The sequence below is a fragment of the Mus caroli genome, chromosome 18 (assembly GCF_900094665.2).
Source record: "Mus caroli chromosome 18, CAROLI_EIJ_v1.1, whole genome shotgun sequence".
Classification (NCBI taxonomy): Eukaryota; Metazoa; Chordata; class Mammalia; order Rodentia; family Muridae; genus Mus; species Mus caroli.
The window spans coordinates 3,729,193-3,745,295 of record NC_034587.1 but is presented as its reverse complement, the minus strand read 5'-3'; the positions used below and the strand labels follow the sequence as shown (position 1 = coordinate 3,745,295).

General features: G+C 41.2%; 1 protein-coding gene and 1 pseudogene across 2 annotated transcripts in view; both read left to right on the top strand.

The window, feature by feature from the left end:
* Positions 1 to 16,103, top strand: part of Armc4 (armadillo repeat containing 4) — a 194,176-nt gene that overhangs the window by 162,320 nt on the left and 15,753 nt on the right. The gene's annotated exons all lie outside the window — the stretch shown is intronic.
* On the top strand, positions 12,650 to 13,693 carry LOC110284696 (annotated as a pseudogene).

Below are 16,103 nucleotides of genomic sequence, written 5' to 3'. Positions count from 1 at the left end.
CAGCTCCTCATCACCTGGTTATATAGCGCATCCTTCTTTGAGTTCCCAAAGAGTGTGTCCTTTCTGTTAGCAACAAATACCCACACAGCTGTTCACTTACTTGTTAGAAAATGTAGCAGGAAAAAACTTTCACTTTAGTAATTGGCAGCTTGTAGACTCAGTGAATAAATGCAGGCCAGCTCATTCTTCTGGCCCTCAGCTGACTCAAAACAGTTTTCTTCAATAAAAAGCTAGTCACAGATGCTGAAAATAAGATTTACTACCAATAGTGATGGCATTCCAAGCTTCATGAATAAGCAGCTTTTAGAACTGAGAAAATAGCTGTGTTTGAGGGAAACAAATATAATGAATGTTCTAAAGAGTGATGGAGGACAAAGACTCATCTTGATGGACTTGTTGATTCCACCGAGTTACATTATGTGCTACAACTATGCTCATCTATGAATAAAAGCAAGCAAAAATATTTCCAAAGTTTTTGTTAGTCTCTGTAGATCAGCTTTAAATTTTGAATCTCCAAGAAGAAAAATAACCAGGGAAGGACCCTAGTATTCCTTTCCCCACAATGAAAACCAACATTTAGTTTGATGGCTTAGTCTGTGTTTGTTATGTGAGTGATTTGTAAGAAATAAGCTGAACTATGCGCTCTAACCACTTCGAGTGGTGTGTTTTTACCAAGCCACACTTTCCTGATTGTAGAAAACCTGATGAAATTTCTGTGAAAATAGATTTCCAAGGAATTTTTTTTCCTTAAACGGCCCTTTGCCAGAATGCAGTGGCATTCCTCATTTCATTTTGCACAAAAGGAAAAGTGGAAAAGCTTGTAAAATGCTATTGTCTTAGCCAAAGGAGGCAGTAGTGTTTACTTAAGGCGGTGCAGTGGCCACAGTATCTGAGAGCAGCACAGGAGGGAAGACCAGTGGTCAGAGGGCAACAGAGGTGGGAATGTGAGCAGTCGTCCAGGTGCTGTGTCAAGTTATGCCTCTGCATGAACACACCTCTTCAGCACTTACTTCCCTCAGTTCCACTTATATAACTCAAAAATCTGCTCAAGGGGCAGTTTCGGATCTTAATGTTCTCAAAGAACCTAAATTAAATATCAGTCCATTTTTAATTGCTATAGCTGAATAATTTGTGATGAAAAAAAAAAAAAGCTTTATTTGCCTCAGGTTTTGAAAGTAAAGTCCAAGACCAGGTTCATTGATTTTGCTGGCCACCATTGGAAAGAAGACATCATGGTACCCGCAAAGGGAAATCACACAATGGCCCTGGGGGCTAGAGTGTGGAAAGTCATGAACTTCTATATCAATTCTCTTACAAGAACTAAGCAGGGTCCATAGAACTGTGCACTTAAAAAAAAAAGATTTATTTATTTAGTATGTGAGTACACTGTCTTTCCCTTCAGACCCACCAGAAGACAGCATTACATCCCATTACAAATGGTTTGTGAACCACCCACCATGTGACGTTTGGGAATTGAACTCAGGACCTCTAGAAGAGCAGTCAGCACTCTTAACAGTTGAGCCATCTCTCCAGCCCTTGAACTGTGTAATTCTTATGAGAGTATCACATTCACCGAAGAAAGACTGGGGTCTCCCTATTTATTGCCTTTGATGACAGCCACAAAGACCCAATGCCTTCCCAACTTCTGGATGTGTACTTATCAAAGTTTCTATCAGCTACCAATAGTTTTAAATTGGGAAATGTCCCCTTGATACACAGGCTGGGAAGAGAGAGTGCTTGAGATCTAAGATACACATAAGGGCTTACCACTTCTTACTGTCAATGAGCTTCTAGAACATGTATGTAGAGAACATATCACATCCAAATCACAGCAAGTAGCATCAGTCCAGTTGTCCTATGCAGAGAAAGCATAAGGTTCCTATTAACTTATTTATTCAACTACACTTTCCCACTGTGTAGTCCAGGATAGCCTGGAACTTGTGATCTGCCCACCTTAGCTTCCTAAAATCTGGGGTTTCGGGATCTACCTCCAACTCAGACCTTCTCTTTAGATTGCATGATGGCTAAATCAGGTATCTATGTTTCAATATATTTTCAAATTTTTATGCTGATAATTATTCAACTAGATTACAAATTGACTATTAATCAATAGTTTATTTTTAAATTGAAAACTGATGTTTATTTAATAGTATATTTAAATAAGTAATATTAATATGGTTTACTGACCATTCACACTTTTTGAAAGCCTAATCAATCATCTCCTGCCATAAAAAGACCAATTAGACTGTTCTAAAAGGCTTGGATCTGACCATGGGGATAGAGTCCTAGGAATAGAGCATGAGAAATAGTGGCTACGACTTGTTTCTTCTTGTGAATGGAACATGTTGTATTCATGAGCCCTGATTCTAGTCCTGAAGACTGAGGAATAACAGTCACTATAGTAGCTTTGAACTCTGAAATCAGCTAACACATAGCCAAATGATGCTGTAATCCCTGGGCCACTTATCCACAGACACAATTTTAGAGTGTCCCCTCACTTAAATGCTTACACTAAAGTGTTTAGAATTTCTTGATATTTTGGACTATTGCAAATTATATGACCCCCAGGGGTGAGACTCAAGTGTACACATGAGAGTTACTTATGTTGTATTACACACATTACCTGAAGGTAATTTTCTTTGATTTTTTAATTGCACCTACCACTTTTGAATGGTTACATGAAGCCAGATTGTGGAATTTTCCACCTATGACATCATGTTCAGGTTTGGGAACATTTTTGAATGTCAGGAGTTATGGTTGATGATGCTAACCCTGTATAAAGGAAAGGGAGTTTTCAAATTGTTATAGTGTAGCATTTTGGGTTTTTATGCTAAAATATTAATGGTTCATCCTGAAGAAAATTAATACGTGTGAACTACGTACGTCCTGGCAATCATTTGCTCCATGCTCAGGTATATCGATGATGGGAAGTGGAACAGGGCTACACATTGTCCACACTCTTAGCTGGCATCTGTGCATTTGTACTCACTACTAGTCTCTGTAACGGCCTCCACCTGGGCTTACATCACTGCCCTTACTGGACCTGGAAGGTGCTCCTTTCCTGGAAGAATCAGGTCTGCATAGCAAAGAGTTCCTGCACTAAAACTACACTAAATCCTTGGACTTGCTGCTCACACATGGTTCCTCCAGGGTTTCAAGTTTCTGGTCTACTTCTAAGGCTCAGTAGTGCCTGTGTTTATCCCCTTTCCTTCCCCCCTCCATGGCTTATTAAGACTTGTTTATCTTCTCTAATGTAGTGATGTTATTCATAAGCCCTGTAAACTAGGAAATCCTTCTGGACACTCCTACAGCCCCAGGAACAAAAACAGCACTTGCCATGAGCAGAATGCCACAGACATGTGTTGACTGGAGCATTGAAATGTTTCTCTTTTTGAGTGACTACCACATAATGTAATATCCTAATATCTAAGTTCTCTGCAAATGTGAACACGCAATAAATAGAATCTGAAGTGGGATAGATACTGACAATAGTTTTCTTCTGTGTAGCCACATAAGCCACAGACTTCAAACTGTTTATTTGAACTTTTCAACAATAGGTGGAGAGGCTGAGCTACAGTGCACTTTATTCTCCAGGCTGTATTTTACATGCTGCTGGAGAAGTTAAATTTCTGTCAGTTTATCCTCTGGAAAAGTAAGGCGATAAATATGGGCCCACATTGTGACGGCTGATGATTGCCAGGTGCTAATGTTTTAAATTGCTGGTGATTTTTAGGGACACCACAAACTGGCCACAATTTCAGAAGCCTGTTGGCAGTTACAGCTGGCAGCAAGCACATAGACTGTAAATTTAGAAAGTGTTGCTCCGCTCTTGAGAATGTGCCTCAAAGTCACCTTCAAATACGTCATGTAGCTGGGATTCTGCGTAAACTAAACTGCCCTTTAGTATGTATTTTGTGGTATATGAAAAACTTTAAAAAGCATGGCAAGGCCAATTTGTTGGGTTAAGGTGAAACATTCCTCACAGATTCCACCTGATGCTGCCAAGTTGGAGAGTTGTGCTGTGTGATGTTTTCTCCTCACAGCCTTTGACTGTGGGGAAATGATTTATAAAGCAAGTTCTACCCTTATTTCTTTAATGACCACTAGGACCACTTTCTTGGCCCCTGCTTCTGTCAGAGTAAACAGGTGTACTGAAAATGAGATGTTGGGTTTGTATGTGTAAGAGTTTTAACCTCCACCCTGCCCCAGGGCTTGAGGGTTGAAGAATAAGTTCTGCATTGCAAACAGGTCCTGCCCAAACTGCACTAAGTCCTTGGACCTACTGTAGTAAGCAATAAAGCCGAGGAAGAAAACTGGTTCCTTGTCAGTCACAGACACTCTGGTAATACGTAATGATGATACTTTATGGCCTCCATTTCTGCTATAACTCCAAATGAGCACACCAAGACTACATGAGTTCTAAGAGATCTTGGTGAAGCTCTGTATCAACACCACTGAAAGAGTCAGGATATCATAGCCACCTGGTGTCTCTCCCACCCCTTCATGTGCTGCTGCTCACAGTAGCAAGGTTGAATCAGGAGCTAGCCTATGCAATGGAGGATGAGCAGTAGTGTGTATTGGCATGGGGGCCTACTCTGGGAAGTAACCTGCAGGATCAGCCCTCGAATTATTCACATTGAATAGTGTATATGTATTTAAAAGAGAACATACACACACAAATGATATTTTGCCTGTGTATTCCAATAGTTGTGAGAAATATCAAACCAGAGAGATCAGGTGTCATTGAGCCCAGGCAAAAGAATGACAGATGAGATGTACTGTGTCTCAGAGAAAAATGATTCAAGTATATTGAAAAATAATTGTAAGTTACAATAAGAGAAAGGTTCAAAGGTGCAATTTTTCAACCCTCTTCTCCTCACAATTTGCTAGATGCTGGGTATCTACCTGCGCTTAGCATGATGTTAAGGTTGGCTGGATGCAAACATGAAGGACTAGAAGAGTTAGCTCTAGGGAGGTCCTAGATCCCCAGGTTTCATATAACATGCAAAGTAGGTGCACACACACACACACACACACACACACACACACACACACAGAGAGAGAGAGAGAGAGAGAGAGAGAGAGAGAGAGAGAGAGGAGAGAGAGAGACCTTGCTGACTGGAACCATTGCAAATGAAGCCATCATCAGGGAGATCAACACTGAGATAGGGATAGCCACTTGTGTGCCAGACATGCCAGCAGTGTCTTCCACGGTCCTTGTAGCCTCTGTACTGGCAGAGGTGCTGGTCTAACCTTCTAACCTGGCCCCTCCTGAATTTACAGTTCAGTAGGAATGCAGTCTTCCAAATGGCTAGCAGAGGCCCTCAAAACAAGGGCCTGAGGTTGGTATGATGGTCCAGGTGGTGGTTTGGGGCAATTGTTTTAAGGTGCATGTGGAGATTGAACAGCCCTGTGGGCAGAGACTTAGTCATGGGCACATGAGCACATCTAGCTGAGAACTACACAAACAGGAGAAAGAGCTTGTATATAGAGAAAAAGAGATTCCAAAAAGCTAGATATGAGCTTCCTCCTTGAATAAAGGTGAAGATTCTTCAAGTGTTGCATAGAACACCAAAAGGAACGGACAGAGGGCCACCAAGGTTGGGCCTTGAGAGTTTATAGGCTTGCCCCAGTTCCAGTCAAATCTTTCTGCATCCTGTGTAGGCTTGAGCTATAATCTCCCAGCTTCTTGTTCCTGTTGCCATTCCTTCTCTGCTATCTTGTACTCTTCTTCTGGAAGTATCAACAACACCAAACTTATTTCTGTAAGTTGCTTTTGGTTGGGGCATTTTATCACAGCAACATAAATGTAACTAATTGGCAGAAAGGGAAAGGAGGATGAGGGTGAGGAGAATGAAGGAGGAGAAAGGAGGGGAAGCAGGAGGAGGAAGTAGAAGAAAGGGATGGGGAGAAGGAAACGGGAAACAAGGAGAGATGGGTGGAAAGAGAAGAGAAAACTGAAGGCGACAGGAAAGGAACCAATTATTAGACTGAAAGACTTTTCACCTATAGTTATAGCCTAAGAAATCAGGCATTTATCTTTGCCTTGTGAGCCTCATGCTACTTAGAAGGAACAGGTGGTCATTTCTGTGACTTCAACGAAGAATAATTGCATCTTCTCTCCAGCTTCATCTTTTATTTTTTCATATTAATCTGCTTCTGAAAACCAAAATTAAATCCAAATTATTTGTTGGAAAGTTGTTTAACTAAAGCATTTTTCCTCCTTTTCAGTTCTTCGGTTTCTTCTTCCAAAGAGATTTTTTCACTTTTACTTTCATGGGGAGGGACTCTAGCCGGTTTTAAGTTTTTTTAATAACATGTCACACATTTTAGAGGTAAGCAAAGCAAATGTCACATTAAAAATCAGACTTATTATCTACTTTATACATGTGCACATCTTTAGATTTTCCTAGTTTGTTAGGATTTAAATTTATAGTTTTTTATTGTATTGTTATGAATTTTCACAACAGTGTTATAAACACAAAGAATCCTTTGGTACAAAAAAAAAATCCTTAAATGAGGTGATTGTTTTGTAATAAACTAAGACGATATCTTGTTATGTTAAATTCCCAGTTGTAAGTCTTTGCCTGAGTTGAGAAATTCCCATGAGCTTGACTTTGATTCTTTTTAAGAAAGCACCAGCCGGGTGTGGTGGCGCACGCCTTTAATCCCAGCACTCGAGAGGCAGAGGCAGGCGGATTTCTGAGTTCGAGGTTAGCCTAGTCTACAAAGTGAGTTCCAGGACAGCCAGGGCTACATAGGGAAACCCTGTCTCGAAAAACAAAAAAAAAAAAAAAAAAAAGAAAGAAAGAAAGAAAAGAAAAGAAAAGAAAAGAAAAGAAAAGAACAAGAAAGAAAGCACCTCACCTTGTTGTCCCTTAGCTGCCAGCCCAAGGAGGGCTGACTCAATGACACTGTCTGCCTCTACATTTTGAGTACTTCTTCCAAATTCCATTCTCTGCCCTGATCCCCAGTTTTCCCTCCTGAAACTGGAAACTATGACATTGGCCAATCCTGACTGCTGCATATTCAGTCTTGTATGCTTAATTGGTTTAGGTGCCTGGGATTAACTAGGGGTCTGGTGCATATAGGCTTTGCACAGAGCACAGCCCAGCACTCAGGCTCCACAAAGAGTACAGCCCTGCACACAGAGCACAGCCCTGCACACAGAACACAGCCCTACACACACAGCACAGCCCTGCACACAGGTTCCACACAGAGCACAGCCCTGCATACACAGCACAGCCCTACACACACAGCACAGCCCTGCACACAGGCTCCACACAGAGCACAGCCCTACACACACACAGCACAACCCTGCACACAGGCTCCACACAGAGCACAGCCCTGCACACACAGCACAGCCCTGCACAGAGTGTGACTCTGCACACAGTCTCCGCACAGAGCACAGCCCTGCCTCTGCATCTTCATTGTTTCCCTTATGGGCTATCCACCACATCCACTATGGAATACATCATATCAAAACAGTGACGCTAACTAAAAACACTCAGCTAACCACAAGCTGGCTTTAACTTCAAAACTTCAGAGACAGCTCTGTCGAAGTTATCTACCATTTTCAAATGTCCAAATCCCAGGGATTTTTTTTTTTTTTGCAAGTTACTTAACCTCTGCAAGGATGCTATAGTGTTGATCTCACTTTTCCCTTAAACTGTTGTGCTTCCTTGATGACTCAATTCCATAGCATTTGGGTTTCCTTGCTGCCTCTTGGATGGTACTTGACTTTCACAGGTCTCACTTCTTTCCAGCCAATTTATTAGAACTTTAAAAACTATTTAACAAAGATAATTTTATCTATGTTTATGAGGGACAATATAATCTTTTGACATATATGTATATAATACACATACATACATATACACACATACACATACATACACACATATACATACATACACACATACATACACCCCCACACACACACACAGTGTAGAAAGATTGAAAACAACTAATTGGCTGTCATTTCTTAAGTGTGAATGGCTCCCATAGGCTCATCTATTTGAATGCTTGCTCCTTAGTTGGTAGAACTGTTTGGGAAGGATTAAGAGGTGTGGTCTTCTTAAAGGAGGTGTGTCACTGGGGTGGGCTTTGAAGTTTCAAAAGGCCACTCCAGGCCCAGTTAGCGCTCTCTCTGCCTCCTGTCTGTAGATCAGGATGTAAGCCCCCAGCTACTTCTCCAGTGTCATGCCTGCCTGCCTGCTGCCATTGCTCCTCATCCTAAAGATTATGGTCTAACCCTTGGAAACTGCAAGCAAGCCTACAATTAAATGCTTTCTTCTTTGATCATGGTGTCTCTTCATAGCAGTAAAACAGACATTGTCAAACTCATTCTCTCATCCATATTATTTTTATAGCTGTCCACTTAACTATAATCTACTTAACTACACATATAGTTAAGTCTACTAAGATATTTTGAATAGTTATTAACTATTGCCACTGGGGTTTTTGAACTTGTTTTTCCTTCCTTCTAACTAGAACTTTATACATTTTACCCAACATACTTTTCTACATCCCATACCACACTGGCAGGAGTCAATCTCTGATAACTACAATTCTGTCTGCTGCTGTGTGCTGACCTGTTTTATATTTCATGTGTTAGTGGAATCACATGCTTGCCTGTCTGTTCCTGCTTTTTTCACATAATATGATGTTTTTTAAGTCCATCCATGTTGACATAAATAGCAAGATTTATTGTCTTAAAGGCTGAGTTTTATTCCATTGTGTATGCCTCCTGCCTTTGCCCATTCATCCTGTGACAGACAATTAAATTGCCTCTGTGTATTTACCTTTGTCAAAAACATTTAGTGAGTCTGAGAGTGCCAATGTCTTCTTCTGACTCTGTTACCTTTGGATATGGAGCTGAAAGTGAAAACATTTGAAAAGAAGCTAGTTCTATTTCCAATTTGGAGGGCGCCTTCCTATTCCTTTCAATAGGAGCTGCTACCTTTTTTTTCAGAACAGTCTGTTATCTTTTGACAGTAGGTATTCTGACCATGGTGAGATATTGCATCTGTTGGGTGCTATTTGCATTTCTCTGATGACTGGTGACCTTGACTACTTTTTCATTTCCCTCTTGGGCTTTGTATCCTTTTGAAAATGTTTATCCCTATTTTGCCTGGTTTTTTTTTTTAATTTTTTTACATTGATTGTTTACTGATTTGGATCTCCTATGCATGCTCATTGTTAACCTTTATTAGATGCGTTGATCATGTTGGCATGGCACCATCTCCCACTCAGAAGCTGTCTTTCTGCTCCATGGACTGCTTCCTTGGCTGTGCATGCACAAGCTTCTGATGTTAATGATATCCCATCTGCCCACTCATGCTTTGCTTTGCCTGAGCTCCTGGGTTTGCTTAATAAACAAAACAACAAACAAAACAAACCAGAATGGAATAAAAACCAGTGCCCAGATCAAGGTCAGTTTGCCTGTGTCTTCTTCCAGTTGTTTAGAAAGTTTAATAGAAAGTTGTTGGCTTTAATGCATTTCAAATTGTGTGCAAATTGTTGTAAATGGTACCCAATAAGGGTTTTTTCCCCATTAATTTATCTATTCACTTTACATCCTGATTGTAGCTCCCGCCATTCAGTTCCTTCCTCCCACAGCCTCTCCTACCATTCCCACCTTCAGATAAGGTTTTTGGTGGGTTTTTTGTTGTTGTTGTGTTTGTTTGTTTGTTTGTCTGTTTTGGTTTTTGGGGTTTTTTTGTTTTGTTTTGTTTTTTGGTTTTTCAAGACAGGGTTTCTCTGTGTAGCCCTGGCTGTCCTGGAACACACTCTGTAGGCCAGACTGACCTTGATCCCAGAAATCCACCTGCCTCTGCCTCCTAAGTGCTGGGATTAAAGGCATGCACCACCACCGCCCAGCTCAGATAAGGTTTTATTGTCATTCTTCATGTAGATCTATAGCTGTCACTGTACCGTATATTGAAATAAAAGCCTTCTACTGTCCTATGTTCCTAGAACCTTAGTCAAAATTAAACTGGTCACAGCTGACTAAATTTATTCTAGGACCTTCTATTCTGCTCCATTAGCCTATGTTTTTATGCCATTTTAGGTTTATTTTTAAAACAAAACAACAAAACAAAACAAAGAACAATACCTTGTCTAGTGTCTGTTTTCCTGTTGTTTCTCCTATTGGTTTCCTGGGTTCAGAATTTACGTTCATTTTAAGCATTTTAACTGTGGAGGCTTTGTATCTGTTTCAGGTCAGGTAGTCTGATACCTCTAGTTTTGTTCATTTTTGTTCAAGATTGCTTTAGCAATTTGAGAACTTCTGTGGTTCCACATGAAATTTAGAATTGTCTTCTGTGTGTAGTTATGTGGGAAAAATGTCCCTGGGCATCTATCTGGTAGGGAGTACACTGGATCTGTCATGATTGCTAGGATAACTGTGGACATTAGCAATATTAACTCTTTCATTCATTTACAGGGATAGCAGCTCAGTTGTTTGGGTCATCTCCACTCTTTTTCACTAGTGCTTTATAGTTTTGACTTAAAAAGCCTTTTCCTCCACAGTTACATTTATTATTATGTTGCAGTTTTTTGTTATGTTTTGGTTAGGTTCAGTTTGGTTTTTGTCGCTCTACAAGTGGATTGTTTGCTGATTTCACTTATAAGAGTTGGTTGTTAGCGTTTCCCATTTTATGTTGGTTTTATGTCCTGCAGCTTTCCTGAGATTATTGAGTAGTTTGAGTTTTTAGGGTTTTCTATGTAATATTTAGAATTCCATGTTCTACGTGCCCTAATTCCCACCATGAGAACATAAACATCGCTACAAGGCTATTGTGCGTTGTCTTGGTTAGGGTTACTATTGTTACTGTGAAACACTATATCTTACATTTTCATATAGCAGTCCGTCACTGAAGGATCTCAGGACAGGAACTCAAAACAGGGCTGGAACCTGGGGACAGGAGCTAATACAGAGATGTGTTAGCTCACTCACCATGGCTTGTTCGGCTTGCTTTTTTATAGAAGCTAGAACCACTTGCCCAGAGGTAGCACCACCCACAATGGTCTGGAGCCTCCCACATCAATAACTAAGAAAGTGTCCCACCGGCTTGTCTACAGTTTGAACTTATGGAGACATTTTCTCAGTTGAGGCTCCTTCCTCTCTGACTCTAGCTTGTGTAAAGTTGATATAAAACTCACCAGAATATTTTCCAAAGTCTAAAATTTCAGCTGGAGAAATGAAAGCAATATAGGTTTCAGCAACCTCAATGCCAGGCATAGTGGCACATCAGCTGTAATCTTGGCACTCAGAAGGCTAAGGCAGGAGGATCACAAGTGCAAAGCCAACTTGGGCTACATAACAAGACCTTGCCTCAACAAACAAACAAATAAACAGCCACAACTTCCAGAGTGAGTACTGATGTATGATTCCTGGAAAATCTTATTGCCATTTCTTGTTTATTTTTCTTTTTGGCCAGACAATATAGTCTGATCATGGCTTCCTCTCCCTCAACCCCTCCCAGATCCTCCCTATCTCCCTACCCACTCAACAACTTTATGCCTTTTCTTTCTTTCTTTAGAAAATAAACAGGCAAACAAACAAAAAAACCAAAATCTTAAAAAGAAAGAAGAAACACATATCACACACCTATAAAACCACAAAATTGTAAACCATAAGACACAAGCAAAAGACCAGTAAGACAAAAATTCCCAATCAAAGCAATATGAGACAAAAGTCTACAAAAATTAGATCTGTTTTGTGTTGGCCATCTGCTGTGGGGCATGGGCCACTGGAATGTGGTTAACTATCCAGTAAGCCTGTCGCCATTCCTAAGCTATGCTTTCCGTTTAGAATCTTTTATTACTCCACTTTCTGTGCTTGGAAAGGAGGAAAGCTCCTCCCAGGGTCTGAAGTGTTTTAGTTTTCTCCAAGCTATACCTCCAAAATCCACTCCAGATCTTCTTTGCATGCTAAGACTTGGCCTAATCAACAGGTTCAGGCACTAGGGTATCAGAGCCCAGACCACACTTTTGTGCTCATGGAAAAAAGGTCAGACTCAGGATATGTTTTCAAAGTAGACCCAATGGTTTTATTTATGGCTTAAGTAAAGGCTATAAGACAGAAAGGAGTCAAAGACACTCCCTAGTACCCACTCCAAACAAATGAGGGAGTAAATTGACTTTAATGGGGATAAGGAAGCTGTGACTATCAGAGTTTGGATGGAAGGATCAGGATTCAGTTTTATTTGTATGAGATCTGAGGCGCTACTTTTTATATCTTAGCAGAGATGTCACATAGTCAACTAAATATCTTGAAATTCAGTGTAGGACTGGAAACTTAAACTTTGGTGGATTAGCACTAAGTCTAGTTTATACGATGTTGTTTACATACCCACACACCCATGCATGTGTGTGCCCATGCATACATTCCATCTTATACATATTTAAATATTCTCTGACAATGTTGATCTTAAAAAGGTCACAAAACCAAGTAGACTCTCAATCTCTCACCCAGCTGCAACTCAGGCACTATACCTGTTGTGGCATCAGCAGGACATGATCCTTAGTTGTAGAAACCAGATTAAAGGTTTCCACAGCCACCAACCCGCAGCTTGAGTGCACCACACTGACTTTCGTGGAAGTCTGAGCAGGCTGTACAGCTTTCTTCCTTGTTCCTGCAACCATGTCCACAAACGAGAATGCTAACTTACCAGCTGTCTGACTTAACAGATTCAAGAACAAGGGGAAGGACAGTACAGAAATGTGTCGCTACGGGATAGAAGTTAATGTGGAACTCAGGAAAGCTAAAAAAGATGAGCAGATGCTGAGAAAAAGAAACGTCAGCTCATTTCCTGATGATGCTACTTCTCCACTACAGGAAAACCAAAACAACCAGGGTACTGTAAATTGGTCTGTTGAGGACATTGCTAAAGGCATAAACAATAACAATTTGGAAAAGCCAGCTCCAAGCTACTCAAGCTGCTCAGAAATTGCTTTCTAGAGAGAAACAGCCTCCTACAGACAACATCATCTGGGCTGGTTTGATCCCAAAATTTGTGCCCTTCTTGGGCAAAACTGATTGTAATCCCATTCAGTTTGAGTCTGCTGGGGCACTCACCAACATTGCTTCAGGAACATCTGAACAGACCAAAGCTGTGGTGGATGGAGGTGCTATCCCAGCATTTATTTCTCTCTTGGTATCTCCCCATGCTCATATCAGCAAGAAAGCTGAATGGGCTCTTGGAAACATTGCAGGTGATGGTTCAGCTTTCAATTGACCCACTGTTGGCATTTCTTGCAGTTCCTGATATGTCATCCTTGGCATGTGGTTACTTACCTAACAAGAATCCTGCACCCCCCCCCCCTTAGATGCTGTTGAGCAGATTCTTCCTACTTTAGTTTGACTCTGCACCACAATGATCCAGAAGTATTAGCAGATTCCTGCTGGGATATTTCCTACTTGACTGATGGTCCAAATGAGCACACTGAGATGGTTGTGAAGAAAGGAGTTGTTCCCCAACTTGTGAAGCTTCTAGGAGCTACTGAATTGCCCATTGTGACTCCCACATTAAGAGCCATAGGGAATATTGTCACTGGAACAGATGAACAGACTCAGAAAGTGATAGATGCTGGAGCACTTGTAGTCTTTCTGAGCCTGCTAACAAACCCCAAAACTACTAATCTAAGGAACCTAACAAATAAAACTGAAACAAAACAAAACCATTAACCAACACAGGAAGGGTGAATAGGAGGGCTGCAAAGGAAACAGAGGCAGAGGAAAAGAGAAACTTCCAGATCTGGCTGCCCAGTGGCCACTGTCTGGCACACATAAGGAGTCCAAATTCACTCTCCAGTGGGGATGCAGCAGAACTAGCACACAGTAGGGATACATCTGAGCCAATAGAAGCTGACAGTGCTTGGTACCTTTGGAAAGAATGAAAGTGAGAGGCTTTGGCAAGATCATAGCAAAAGAAAGAGCCCATATCCAGCTAAATACAGTTGATTTACAACCCTACTCCAACCACAACTGACTAGAGAAAAGACAGCAGCCACTAGCAGTTATAACCGAATTGTGGGTGGAGACTAAGACACCACACAGGTGTAGGAGGGGAAGAACATCCCTTCCAGGAAGACGATTTTCCAACCAGGATTCATGAATCAGAAAGTGAGAGTTGAGTTTCAACTGCCTTCAAGCTAACATCTGCTTGGAAAATACAATTCTGGTGAACTCCAGAACCCCAGGTTACTCTGTAGCAAAACAGAAAGATGACAAGCGAGATATAAGCTCAGAATTTCAATCATGCAACCAAGTACTTGACATTTGGTGGATACTTGAATGTGGCAGAGACCAAAGTGGGTGGAAATAAACAAGTAGAGTNTAACAGAGGGAAGAGAGTATTAAATTATCCGCATCCGTAGTGTGATAGGAACGTCATCATCCCTGTGAAACTTGAACAAGATTCTGTTTGTAAAAACATTCAGGAAACAAAGAAACAGAGCTGAAAAATAATTTTTTTTAAAAATGAGCCTCTTTTTTTTTTAAAGATTCATTTATTTATTATATGTAAGTACACTGTAACTGTCTTCAGACACTCCAGAAGAGGGCATCAGATTTTGTTACAGATGGTTGTGAGCCACCATGTGGTTGCTGGGATTTGAACTCGGGACCTTTGGAAGAGCAGTCGGTGCTCTTAACCACTGAGCCATCTCACCAGCCCCCTGAAAAATAAAGTTTAAGAAACAATTTCCCAAATATACAACAAAATTATAAAAGAGTTAGTAGAAAGGAAAGGAGAGGGGAGGGGAGGGGAGGGAGAGAGGGGAGGGAGAGGGGAGGGAGACAGGGGGAGGGAAAGGAGAGGAAGAGGAGAGGGAGAGGAGAGGATAGTGGCCAGTCAGAGAGAAAGGGTCAGCATAAGGACACCACAGACACTGACACTATATGGAGAGGTGGGTATTCTGGAAAATTCTGAAAACATTAGGAGGAGGGACCTATCTGGAGGAAGAAGGTTACTCAGGGTATATTCTCAGGTGCTGTGTTAGAAAAAAGACTAACCCCTTCCTTAGCCCTTTCTTCCTCCTATCCACCATGAATAAAGACACTTTCTTTTTAATTAGATATTTTCTTTATTTACATTTCAAATGTTATCCCCTTTCCCAGTTTTCACTCCAAAAATCCCCTATCCTCTCCCCTCTCCCTCTGCTCCCCAACCCACCCACTCCTGCTTCCTGGCCTAGGCATTCCCCTATACTGGGACATCAACCCTTCATAGGACCAAGGGCCTCTCCTCCCATTGATGACCGACTAGGCCATCATCAGCTACATATGCAGCTAGAGTCATGAGTCCCTCCTTGTGTTTTCTTTGACTGGTGGTTTAGTCCCAGTGAGCTCTGGGGTTACTGGTTAGTTCATATTGTTGTTCCTCCTAGGGGGATGCAAATCCCTTCATCTCCTTGGGTACATTCTCTAGCTCCTTCATTGGGGACCCTGTGCTCCATCCACTGGATGGCTGTGAACATCCACTTTTGTATTTGTCAGGCACTGGCAGAGCCTGTCAAGAGACAGCTACATCAGGCTCCTGTCAGCAAACACTTGTTGGCATCCACAATAGTGCCTGGGTTTGTTTCTTAGTAATACCAAAACATCCTATCTTAGCGAGACTATCACCTTCTTGCTGATAGTGGTGGTTCAAATGAAAACATTCCCCATAGGCTCACTTATATATACTATCATATCATCTGCAAATAGTGATATTTTGACTTCTTCCTTTCCAATTTTTATCCCTTTGATCTCCTTCTGTTGTCTAATTGCTCTGGCTAGGACTTCAAGTACAATGTTGAATAGGTAGAGAGAGGGGGGCAGCCTTGTCTAGTCCCTGATTTTAGTGGGATTGCTTCTAGGTTCTCACCATTTACTTTGATGTTGGCTACTGGTTTGCTGTAGATTGCTTTTATTATGTTTACGAATGGGCCTTGAATTCCTGATCTTTCCAAGACTTTTATCATGAATGGGTGTTGGATTTTGTCAAATGCTTTCTCAGCATCTAACAAGATGATCATGTGGGTTTTGTCTTTGAGTTTGTTTATATAGTGGATTACGTTGATGGATTTCTGTATATTAAACCATCCCTGCATCG